Source organism: Phyllostomus hastatus, unplaced genomic scaffold (genome assembly GCF_019186645.2).
Source record: "Phyllostomus hastatus isolate PE091 unplaced genomic scaffold, TTU_PhHast_1.1 phas_contig_150, whole genome shotgun sequence".
In the NCBI taxonomy this organism is placed as follows: domain Eukaryota; kingdom Metazoa; phylum Chordata; class Mammalia; order Chiroptera; family Phyllostomidae; genus Phyllostomus; species Phyllostomus hastatus.
The window spans coordinates 21,929,650-21,942,225 of NW_025333611.1; the positions used below are offsets into that span (position 1 = coordinate 21,929,650).

The window sequence follows — 12,576 nt, forward strand, 5'->3', positions numbered from 1 at the left end:
ACTAGTGTCATGTATAATTTAGTCACAAGTAGAACTCACCTAGAAGTCAACCCTGCTGATTTCACTTCCTTTTTTTTCCACCTGCTGCCCTGGCTCCCAGCTGTTTCGGGACCTCCAAAACAGCATTCATGAAAAGTGGCATGGAATTTACCACAGGAAACGAATACTCCAGGAGTTTGACACTAAAAATGTTTGGAACTATCCACCAACTTGTGCTGCCGAGAACCCTGCATGCTCAAGGAATTTCTGTCTCCTCTGATTCAGCTTCCTTTTGCACAGGGTAGTGACAATTAATTCTGGGTCTTTTTCACAGGGGGAGCTGGAAAAACAGTAAGACCCAGTGACTCACCTGAAAACAGCAAGGGAGAGTAGTGCCAAGGAATCGGGCTCTTGTTTTATTGCAAAGTCCAGCCACTCATTTTGCTTTTTAACAACCTTAAGTGGCATTGGGTAAAAGATGCTATAAAGGACAAACATTTTTGTCCTTTATAGAGTGATAATACTCTCCTGTTACACGACATAATTTTCTCCATATTTGTTACTTTTTTCTGATTGCACATTTTATTGGAAAACCATAGGCAGTGCAAAGATAGCCGAGCTGTTTCGTAGGTTACAGTTCAGATTTTGTTTCAATTTAAATTATTCTCTTCCCGTGCCTATACAACCTTGCCCCACTTTTAAAGACCCAGAGTCCAAAGTAGGAGAGACCACCAGCATCCCAGAGCGGAGCCGCTCAAATTCACTCCCCTCCAGCTCAGTCCAAACATCTCCCCTCCCCCGTAGTCTGGTCGCTCCCCATTGGTCATTACCATGACAACCAGCAGCTGCTGGGGCAGGCAGCTTCAACTGCAGCAGGGGTGGGGCTGTGGGGGAGGGGGCAGGAGAGGAGGAGCCAGAGGAGGTGTCTGCTGCAAGTTCCTGGCTGCTTCTGAGCTCACCCCATCCTCCGAGAGGGAGGAGGCCAAGTGGTGATGCTGGTGCTGCTGCCGCCTCGACTGCTGCTACTCTAGTGGGGCTGGAAGGGTGGTTCCTATTCGCACCGTCGCCAGCCAGAGACGGAGGGAAAAAAATCCCAGCAGCCGCTGCTGATGTTGGGTTCGGAGGCTGCATCCGACTCGGTCACAAGGAAAATGGATTCAGTTTGCATCTCTCCCTCCTTTCAACAGCTTTTCCCGGTCTCAGCAAGGTAAGTAGGAGACAGTGGAGCTATCTTCTTGGTTCAGCTTGCTATTAAATGACCGGTGTATACATTTGTGGCCTGCACGTGAACAATGACCCTCTCAGAGTAGGAGAGGAAGACGCGGAGACAGAGATGGGGATGGAGATGGTAACCTAGAGGAAGGTTACCAGGAAGAGAGAAGTAAGAAGGCACTGGCTCCTGTTTAAAAAAAAAATGGTGTTCTGATTTTATCTTGAACGGGCTTTGAATGCAGAGTGAGCCACTTGGTTCCTTTCCTTCTAAGCTTAGCAACAGAATCAGAGGGTGGAAAGAGCCAACAAGAAATGGGTGTTTTGAAAGGAATCATTTCATTTGCAGCTCCCACTTACAGGGCTGGGCCTTCCTCAAAAACACCTTCGGTGCCTCATAAGCTTCCCTGCCTAATTATAAGGTGGTTTTGCTTATTTCCTTTATTGCTTAGGAAAGGCGGCCCTAGAAATTGAGCGTTCTCTTCCATATTCTAATGTACTCTTGTGGAGAAACCATTTGCTGGATACAGTTTCATTTTTCGTACACAGATTTGATTGTGAATATACAAAAGTACACTCTATGGATATGCATATCATATATACACATGCTACTTAGCATTTATAGTGCATTTATGAAACATATTTATATGCAGAACGTTCTTCGCAATCATTTTTATGGGTTATAATGTCCTTGCATGCTTGGAGGTAATTTATTTTTGAAACTATGCTCCTGGTTTGTAATGTTATTCATTGGCTTCATTTGGATTAATGTGAGATTTATTCTTGTTATTGCCCCTTAGTTTTGTTGTGACCAATTAGGGCAGATGCCTATCATTTATCCCGTATCATAGCCCTTGATGCGAATTTATAGCCTGCCTCTTTTCTTTATTTTTAATTAGGTTTGTGGGGGTTGATTTGAGAGCCCTGACTTGACAATGATCGGAAAGGGAGGTGGCTTGTGGTATTATTTTGTGAACAATATCTTACCGAATGATGGTTGAAACAAATCAGCTTTCTTGAAATCCTACCCCAACCCTTTCACGTTTGTGCCTTGTGTCCCAGAAAGCACAGGCGAGCTGGGTGGTGAAATGCATTCATTTTATTTAATAGTGCTGCTATTTGCTGTTCATTCCTTCAGTACCCAGGCACCATTTTAGAGTTCTCTCAAATGTTCCATTATGGATTTACTTCTTTAGGTGGTCAAGTAGGAAAGTGGGGTTGTTTTGAAAAATCTAGGTGTTCCCTAAGTACCCCATTTCCAAATTAGCCTGCTTATACAATGAAATGAAATATGAAGGAGTAAAGCTCAGCACAAGAATGTGTGGCTTGCAGCCCAAAACGGGGAGGAGGTATATTGTAGTTTACAAATGCTTACTGGGGTCTACCTGACCTTTTATTATGTCAAGGCTGTAAGGCAGCTCAGGAGACTGAAGATGCCTGAGATGAATAGGGTACAGGGCTCCACTGCCACCCAGGGTAATGGATGTCATTGAATGAAAGCCAGAAAAACCCTTGCAGGTAAAAGTGTGTTAGTAGTATTACATTCATCTTATGGACTAGTTTTATCCATCGATGTCATCTCTAATACTGTCATTGTCAGAGCAAACATTTTTTACAGTATAAAATATCGGTATTTTTGGTTTTCATCTTTCATTTTATTTTACCCATGGCCACCCTTAAATTAAAAAATTTATGCATATTTGAATCAGGTTTATAATTTAATTTCTCTGAGAACAGCTGTCTTATTTGGTTTATATATGGGAAAACTCTTCAGCGGCTTAATGGGAAGAATGCATTTAATATGCTTATGGCATATCACATTGTATAGATTCACAACTCTGTAAAGTCATGCTACCATGTACCTACCTAGAACAGCTCCCTAAAGTCCAGCAAGGAAAGTTACTGAGCTTCCACGTCATATCAAAATTTCAATACACTGCATCCTGAATTTTTTGGTGATCACTTCTTGCATCCAAAAATTACAATTTCACTATTCACCAGTACAGTAAGCTTTAAAGAATTAAGACATGTTATCGTCGACTCTGTTCTATGTTTTGTTTTATTTCCTTTGTGTTGACTTTTCACTGGGACATGGTTTTGTAGGTGAGGTTGGTGCGGTCTGAGCAGAGGCAAACCACTGTAAGCCCTGGACATGGGACGGATGGTCGTATGCCTCAGCTGTGTGGTCAGGCCATGACGGGAATACAGGTCTAGATTTGGGCCCCACAACTTGAGATGATTACGTGGCCTTCTCGGAGGAGCCACAGAAAAATGACGTATGTTCAAAGGATTACAATGTTGAACTCTAATTTAAGAAAGGATAAGGAGACTAGGATAATTTCATATGGAAAAAACTGAGAAATGACAATTACTGGCTTCAGAAGAGATGAGGGTTTGAATATAGGGCATTGCTTCTTGCCATTTTTCTGGAACTTCAAATATGGGCACTAGGATTTAACTCCATTAGGAACGATGAAGATTTTACATACAAGACATAGAACTTCCTGATAGCAAATGTAGGTTGTCACCTGGGTAACCAGATGAGGCAGTGCATTCTTTTCATCAGCACCCCCGTGAGTCTGATCTAGACATGGATTGATTTGGGGTAGACTAGATTCTGTCTCAAAACCTCCTCTCTTTCTAAAATAAACTGTCCATTTAAGAGTGTGTTTCAGTTGATTAATATATCAGGTACTTTGAGACCTATAGCAGCAAAACTCCATTTTGTGATGAACTTTTAAGTTACAGAATCGGGACGTTTTTAAAGAAATGTAGTTGGTCATCTGCATGGAGAAATTTATATGTCATCTGGTCAGAATGCAGGGAACTGAACATCGGCCGGTTCACAAGAGCCCTTTCTCAGAAACTCTATGGAATGTGATACCGTATTACAATTCTTCCCTTCTGTAGGGTAATCTTGAAAAACGAAATGTGGTTTTGTGGGGTCTAGATACAAAATAATTCAAGAGCCAGCAAGTTGATGTGAGAAAAAACAAAATATATAAAGGTGCATTCTAGTTATTGTTTAAATGTGCTGTTTAACAGCAAATTAATTTTATTAAATATCTTTTTATGAAGCACTGTCTTGAAAATGCCATTCTTGTTGAGACAGCGAATATTTTGACTGGTATTTAAACTTCGGTAAAACTTGTTTTAATTGGAATAAAACGCATTATCTGATTTCTCACTGTATGATAGGATGTGTTTTATTTCTTCAAGTGACCTTAAAACATATTTTAGGTTTGGTTTTTAAAGATTTTATTTATTTATTTTTAGAGAGAGGGGGCGGGAAGAAGGAAGAGAGGGAGAGAAACATTGATGTGGGAGAGAAACATTGATCAGTTGCCTTTCCTATGCACCCTGACCAGGGACCGAACCTGCAACCCAGGCGTGTGCCCTGACCCACAGTCCAACCAGTAACCTTTTACTTTGTGGTAGGATACCCAGCTAACACCGATCAGGGCAAAACATATTCCCTTTTTATGGACATGCTTCAAGTCTCCGTCAGGGTGACTTAGAAAGTATCTGGAGGGACACAATGGGTTTCTTCATTTCTCCTAGGTTTATCAAAGATTAATGCTTTGCCCTGGCTGGCGTAGCTCAGTGGATTGAGCGCTGGCTGTGAACCAAAGCATTGCAGGTTCGATTCCCAGTCAGGGCACATGCCTGGGTTGCAGGACACGCCCCTCAGCAACCGCACACAGAGAATCGATGTTTCTCTCTCTCTCTCTTTCTCCCTCCCTTTCCTCTCTAAAAATAAATAAATAAAATCTTTAAAAAAAAGATTAATGCTTCTTCCCCCATAGTTGGAACCTAAAAGAAAACCATGTTTGTCATGGAAGTTTCAACATAAATAACTCAACAGCTGGTTTTTACTGAAATAAATAAACTGGATTTATACTTGGGTATTAATTATTCTGGGAGGTCATTTACAATTCCTCCTGTTTTCACATCCCAGCTGTTAATCTTGCAATTTAAAATGTGTTTTCAAATGAGATGAATTAATCAATTGGAAAACAACTATTTGTATACCTCTTACATAAATTATATCCTTGGAGGATATAAGATATGCACATGTGAAAGAGTTAATGACAAAAATAACATACCTTATATCAATCATCACGCCTTATATTAACATAATCTTTTGTAGTTCTCAGTCATTTTACACTGTTTTATCTTTTACTTATATCCCCACAAATTCTACCACTGTAATTGTTTTAAATAAGCAGAAACAGTCTTAGAGAGGTTAGACTTGCTCGGGGTCGAGTTTGATAAATGCTCTAACTGGGATGGACTCTAAATCTCATGAGCCCAGGTCTGCCACATTAGAAAATTTAACAAGATTATCTTGCCAGTTTGAATTTTAGAATATCAAATATAGTAAATCTGCATTAAGTGTGGCTCATTTTTATTTGGATTTTTTAAAATCCTCGCCCTAGGACATTTTTTTGTTTCATTGACTTTGAGAGAAAGACAGAGAGGGAAACATTAATGTGAGAGAGAAACATCGATCGCCTTCTCACGTGCATCCCAGCCAGCAATGGAACCCGCAACCTGGATATGTGCCCTGACCAGGAGTCGAACCTGCGACCTTTTGGTCCATGGGCAATGCTCCAACCAAATGAGCCCCAATGGCTAGGGCTTTATTTGGATTTTTATTTGAGTATTTCAGGTGCCATGATTTGTTTTTTTGGTGATATTGAATTGGCTCAATAGATGAAGCATATGTTTAGGGCTTCAGACCAAAAAAAGATGCACACAAAAATTATTTTGGAGAAAATTTGGGATTCCTGATATTTCAGAAAAGCACAGAAGAATTTGTCTAAGGAAAAAATTAGAACTTTGTTGGTCTGGTGTGTACTTATTTTATGACTAAGTATTACTTTATTTTTAATGGGAAGTTAGGGAGTAACAATTTTATTCGGTGCTTTGCACCTTGAAAAAAACAGGTTCACCTCCATCTATATATACTAAGCATCTCTCCACCTACATGTTCTTAAAAATAAAAATGACATTAAATAATAAATAAATGTACATCACTTCAACAATGTCCTGATATTTTCCCTGGACAAATACTTTTATACTTTTCTGAAATATCAAAAGTCAAGTAGTACCTTTCTTCAGAATAGCCTAACTTTCGGTGTCTCCCTTTCATGGCAAATGCCCTCGCACAGACTTTGTCTGGTGATTCATCGTTGGCCAGAGAGCAAGTGATGCCATCTGAACTGTCATCTCACATTCGTTATCCTGCAGCCCGAGTGAGGTCTGTCACACGAAAGACGTTCTGCTTTGAGTCAGTATTCACCTGTGCAATTCAAGGTTGTCTTTTAAAGGCTTTTTTTCACATGTAAAAAAAATGCATGCTTTTTGTGAGGAAAAAAAAGATAATACTGAAACATTTAAAAAGAAAATCACCCATAAGCCTACCATCAAGAAATACTTCCTCTTAGCATTTTGAAACATTTCCTTCTAGGGGTTTTCCCCCTGTATGACAGTATAAACACACTCAGGCATACAATTTCATCAGTGGGTCATACTCTAAGCATTGTTTGATAGTTCTTTTACTATGTGAATGAAATATGTCTCTACTAAATTTTTAATCTCTGTGTGCATTTTTTTGGATGATCCAAGATGTTTTCTGTTTTCCCCGCTTAGGGCTCTTTGCACTTTAAGTTCTTATGACTGATTTACAGCAGCTGCGAGTCAAGCATTATTTTCAGGAAACAAGAGATCTGTTACCCAGGTTTGCCACTACCTCTCACAATGGGCATTACATTAACCTCTGTCATCTCTTGTCTGCCGATAGTCAATGAAATCCCTGTTTGAATCACTAGGAATTTCACCAGGCGCATGCATTAACAGCACTTAAGAAACAAAAACAAATCTTATCCAGATTCATGTTATTTTCCCCAGTATGGTGGTGGCATCCCGCAGTCTTAACCTCTGTGATCAACTCAAGTCCTTTATGAAAAAATATGTAAATGACACACATTAGCTGTCACATGACTTCTCAGACTAAACTAAGATACATTTTTGGCATGTATATTCCTTAGACCAGCATGTATTTTTTATTTTTTATACTTTATATTTTTATTTTTTATTAAAGTACAGTTGACATATAATATTATATTAGCTTGAGGTATATAAAACAGTGATTCTGCATTTATATGCCTTGTGATGTGATTACCATAATAAGTCTATTATCCATCTGTCACCAAATGAAGTTATTATGATATTACTGACTTTATTGCCTATGCTGTACATTACATCTCCCTGACTTAGTTATATTAAAACTGGGTGTGTGACCTGTTACTTCCTTTCACCTTTTTAATCCGTTCCTTCCACCCCTTCCCATCAACCATTGGTTTGTTTTCTGTATTGATGAGTCTGTTTCTATTTTGTTTTTAATATGCATAAAGTTTTTTCAATGAAAACCCACTCGTAGACTCTTCACCTTTTAAACTATGAATAGTTGAATTCTTCTTACAATTTACATTTGAGCTTTAATATGACTCCTTTTAGAGGTTCACACATATAGTACTCTTTGTACACTGTTTCCCTCATAGCATTTATCAAAGTTGTAATTATAGAGCTATTTATTTGCTTACTTGATTTTCTCTACCCTTCACTGGATTATAAGCTCTCTGAGGGCAAAAAATGAAATTGTTAAGAGCAAATGACTTGGTACAGCATATAATGTGCCCAGTAAATATTGGTTGAGTGAATGAATGGATTGTCACCTGGAACACCTCTGGTTTAAGATTGTTGAAGAGCTTTTCACTAGTAGTTCCTTGCACTGTTTTATTCTTTTATTTTTGCTACAAAGATAAAATGGATTTTGTATTCATATATGTGATATTCTCAAGATTTCAAATTGTGATAAGAGAAAACCAAATTTTAAACATAACACATCACACCACTTAAACATTCATCATTAAAAGTTGTTCACTGTATTCTATGACATAAATAAGAAAAACTGTGGATATTTTTTAAAATATACTTTGTTGATTATGCTATTACAGTTGTCCCATTTCCCCCCTTCACTCCCCTCCACCCTGCACACCCTCTCCTTCCCACATTCCCCCTTTTAGTTCATGTCCATGTGTCATAAGTTCTTTAGCTTCTACATTTCCCATACTATTCTTGCCCTCCCCCTGTCTATTTTCTCCCTACCATCTATGCTACTTATTCTCTGTACCTTTTCCCCCTCTCTCCTCCTCCCACTCCCCTGTTGCTAACCCTCCATGTGATCTCCATTTCTGTGGTTCTGTTCCTGTTCTAGTTGTTTGCTTAGTTTGCTTTTGTTTTAGGTGTGGTTATTAATAACTGTGAGTTTGTTGTCTTTTTACTGTTCATATTTTTAATCTTCTTTTTCCTAGATAAGTCCCTTTAACATTTTATATAATAAGTCCCTTTAACATTTATTATAATAATAATAAGCTTGATGATGATGAACTCCTTTAACTTGACCTTATCTGGGAAGCACTTTATCTGCCCTTCCAGTCTAAATGAAAGGTTTGCTGGATAGAGCAATCCTGGATGTAGGTCCTTGCCTTTCATGAGTTGGAATACTTCTTTCCATCCCCTTCTTGCCTGTAAGGTCTCTTTTGAGAAATCAGCTGATAATCTGATGGAAACTCCTTTGTAGGTGACTGTCCCCTTGTCTCTTGCTGCTTCTAGAATTCTCTCCTTCATTTTTACCTTGGCTAATGTAATTATGATATGCCTTGATATGTTCCTCCTTGGGTCCAACTTCCTTGGGACTCTCTGAGCTTCCTGGACTTCCTGGAAGTCTCTTTCCTTTGCCAGATTGGGGAAGTTCTCCTTTATTATTTGTTCAAATAACTTTTCCACTTGTTGCTCTTCCTCTTCCCCTTCTGGTACCCCTATAATTCAGATGTTGGAATGTTTAAAGATATCCTGGAGGTTCCTACGCCTCTCCTCATTTTTTTGAATTCTTATTTCTTTATTCTTTTCTGATTGGTTGTTTCTTTCTTCCTTCTAGTCCACTCCATTGATGTGACACCCAGTTTTCTTTCCATCACTATTGGTTCCCTGTACATTTTTCATTTCACTTAGTGTAGCTTTCATTTTTTCATCTAATTTGCAAACAAAATCAACCAATTCTGTGAGCATCCTGATCACCAGTGCTTTGTACTGTGCATCTGATAGGTTGGCTATCTCTTGGTTGCTTAAAAGTATTGGCTATGGGGCTTCCATTTGAGCCATTTTTGAGGGGGGGTCTGGTCGTGCCTGTTACATAGTGAGAGGTGGAGCCTTAGGTGTTCATCAGGGCGGGTCAACCCAGTTGCTGGGTTGTGACACTGTCTGTGTGAGCAGAGTCCGAGAGGGAACAATGGCGTTTGCTCCGCTCTCTGTCAGATTTCAGACCCCTCTGCTGCTTCCCCCAAGCAAATTGGGCCCTTCTGGTGCTGGTTCCCGAGTGGGTGGGCTTGTGTACATTGTCGGACCCTGTGGGGTCTCTTCAGTGAACTCTTCTGTGAGGCTGGGAGTCTCTCCTGGCACCTCAACTTCCACAAGTGTTTTCAATCAGTGCTTTGAGGCTTCATTTCCTGGTGCTGGAGCCCTGGGTTGTGTATCCTGTCTCGCTGCCCATTTTCATCTGTTTTATCTGCGCTCCAGTGTGTGACTGTGGACAGCCAGCTGCCTTGTGCACCTCACTGGGTCTACTCGTGGCCTCCCCGTGCCCTCGGGGAGCCTGCCACGGGGGTCTGCCAGCCACCGCTTTTTCCTGCCGTGACCCCTTTCCACTGGCCACTGACTTAGCCCCTCTTACCAGTCTGGATGAATGGTTGTCGAGACTTCTGTACAGTTCAATTTTCTGTCTGTTCTGTTTTTTTTTTTGTTTCTAAATTCTTGTTGTCCTTAATTCTGGTTGTGCGAGGAGGCACAGTGCGTCCACCTATGCCTCCATCTTGGCCAGAAGTTCCTGTGGATATTTCTTTTCCTCTCTTGCGGTTCTTTTTATTCTATTTCAAAATGAATTGCAAGTCAAGAATAATGACACCGTTAAGGGAATACCTTTGGTTTCAGTGTACATAATTTATTAAAATAAATTAGTAATTAATTAATATTAGCATCAAATTACATGATACATACTCATAGCTACTATGCTATTCTAGAAATCCACCCTAATAAATTCACTAATTATAAACAAATCATTTCTTAATATCTGTATGCAGAAAAATCAAGATGAAGCAGAAAAGGTGGTAATGATCTGACTCAACAAATAAATTAAGGTAGCATTTTGCTTTCATGAAAGTTTTGAAATCAAATATAAAAATGAGTAATTTGGAAGAGTGGGGTATACTTAGTAAAAATAGAGAAATATATTCAAACCAATGGGAACAACTCTCCTGGGGCCTCAAATGCTGATGCAGCTAAACAAGTGTGAGGAAGAGTCTTCCCTTCTTTTTCTGGCATCTGCATCAAGATCATTTACTGCATTGCTTGAAATTCTGGGGTCCAACTGCAATTATAATCTACATAGAAAACTAAGTCTAAGTTTAGTTGATCCTATCTAGTCAGAAAACAATTCATTGGTCTTATTTTCAAGAAGGATATTTTGCTGAGATCATTGTGAATCTTTAAAAAGCCTTGCCAGCATGGGCTTAAGAAAAAAAGGATGGTATTTTCATCATGCCTTCTGTTCCAAACTGGAAGTTTTCCCCTGGAAAATGCTGTCCATTATAACCACAATGAAAATGTAAACCAAGCAAATGTTTCTCACCCACATTTCTTATCTGGCTCTTTCTTGCGCAGCATTTCATAGAGAGAGGTACCTTCCAAAAATAAGCTAAGTTCTTACTTTATTAGTCATTACTGATCCATATTTAATTCCCATAAACTTTTCATAGGTTAGATATACCTTATTTGAACACATACTTCAAAACAAAAATCGTTTTTTTTAAATGCAGGAATACTGATGGAAACAACCAGAGAGAATGTTTTAAATATGTACCATTCTATAAAATTTAGGATATAGTGTCATTCTACCAACAAAACATAAAAGAATAACAAGATGATTGACAGTGTTTTTATGTAACAATAACCAGTCTGGAGAGTTTACACTGAAAATCAACACTGAATTTACATGGGAATTCACAAGATTCGAATTCTGCCAAGTGGCACTGTCAAGACAGAGAGAAGGACTTAGGTGTTTTAAAGGTGTTATAGCCGTGGCTGGTGTGGCTCAGTGGTTGTGTGCTGGCCTGAGAATTGAAGGGTCGCCTGTTCCATTCCTGGTCTAGGGCACATGCCTGGGTTGAGGGCCAGGTCCCTGGGAGGAGGCGTGTGAGAGGCAACCAACCACACATTGATGTTTCTCTCCCTCTCTTTCTCCCTCCCTTCCCCTCTCTAAAAAATAAACAAATAAAATATTTGTTTTAAAAATAAAACAAAGATATTATAGATCTCATGTTGCTTTCTTGTGCATTTCCTAGGTGATGCAGATTATGAAAATGGGTGCTCAGGAACCTCTGGGGTTCTCCATCATCTGTTCCACCCTGGTTACCTAGACCCAGAGGAAGGAATTACTCCCACTCCATTGACTCAGTTTTTAGCCCTTGTGTTTCTTAAGGAGGAATTAAGTGGTAGTTAATTAACCATAAAATGAATCTTGAATTTTAGAAAACAAGAATTTTTGCTGTACTAAGGAAAACATTTGAATTATAATTTATTTTTATTTTTAAAGCACTTCTTTTAATAAAAGCATCTGCAAAATTTAGAATTGATAGTATTTTGGGCCAGGTGCCTAAAACAGTAATCATTAAACATAAGCCCTAATTTTTTAAAAAATAATGTAACAGGAAACCCTTACCCCGAGTCACTTTTGCATAAAAGAAACATTTAGCCATCTTGCTCTGTTCTTAGTTAGATTGTCCATGTTTTTAGGGCCGCAGGGTACAGTGTGACACTCTGAAACAAGAAAAAGGAAAATATCAGCTAGCAACAGGGAGATTGATTCTTCTACCACTGTGTGACCTTCAGTTTTTATCCTCCATGGAGCCCAGTCTCTAAACCATGCTTACACGTGCCCGATTCATTCTAATGCTCCTATCTGGATGTTTGCCTCTTATTTTCCAGTTTCTCCTAACTGTGGCATATGATTTTACATTTTTCTTCTTTCGTTCTACTCACGGTTTTTGAAGTCAAACCTAAATGGTATAGTCAAGGTCCCTGGGAGGTGGCAAATAGACAGGATTAATATTTTTAGTCAAGCACTGGTCATTTGCTTACTGAACTTTCACACACATTGTGTAGTTTGAAACCATTAACAGTCCAAATTTATTTTATATAATCCTCCTGCTTTGAAACATCAATCCTTGGCTGCGTAGTGAACAGTAATCTAAGCAGAATCGATCTGTT

The 12,576-nt window shown here is 39.2% G+C and overlaps 1 protein-coding gene across 3 annotated transcripts in view; it reads left to right on the forward strand.

Annotated features, from left to right (window-relative positions):
* Window positions 1-969: 969 nt before the first annotated feature.
* Window positions 970-12,576, forward strand: part of JAKMIP2 (janus kinase and microtubule interacting protein 2) — a 139,288-nt gene continuing 127,681 nt past the window's right edge. For all 3 annotated transcript variants that reach the window (XM_045827596.1, XM_045827606.1, XM_045827613.1), the window contains exon 1: window positions 970-1,186. The gene's annotated coding sequence lies outside the window, so the exon portion shown is untranslated. The remainder of the gene's footprint in view (window positions 1,187-12,576) is intronic.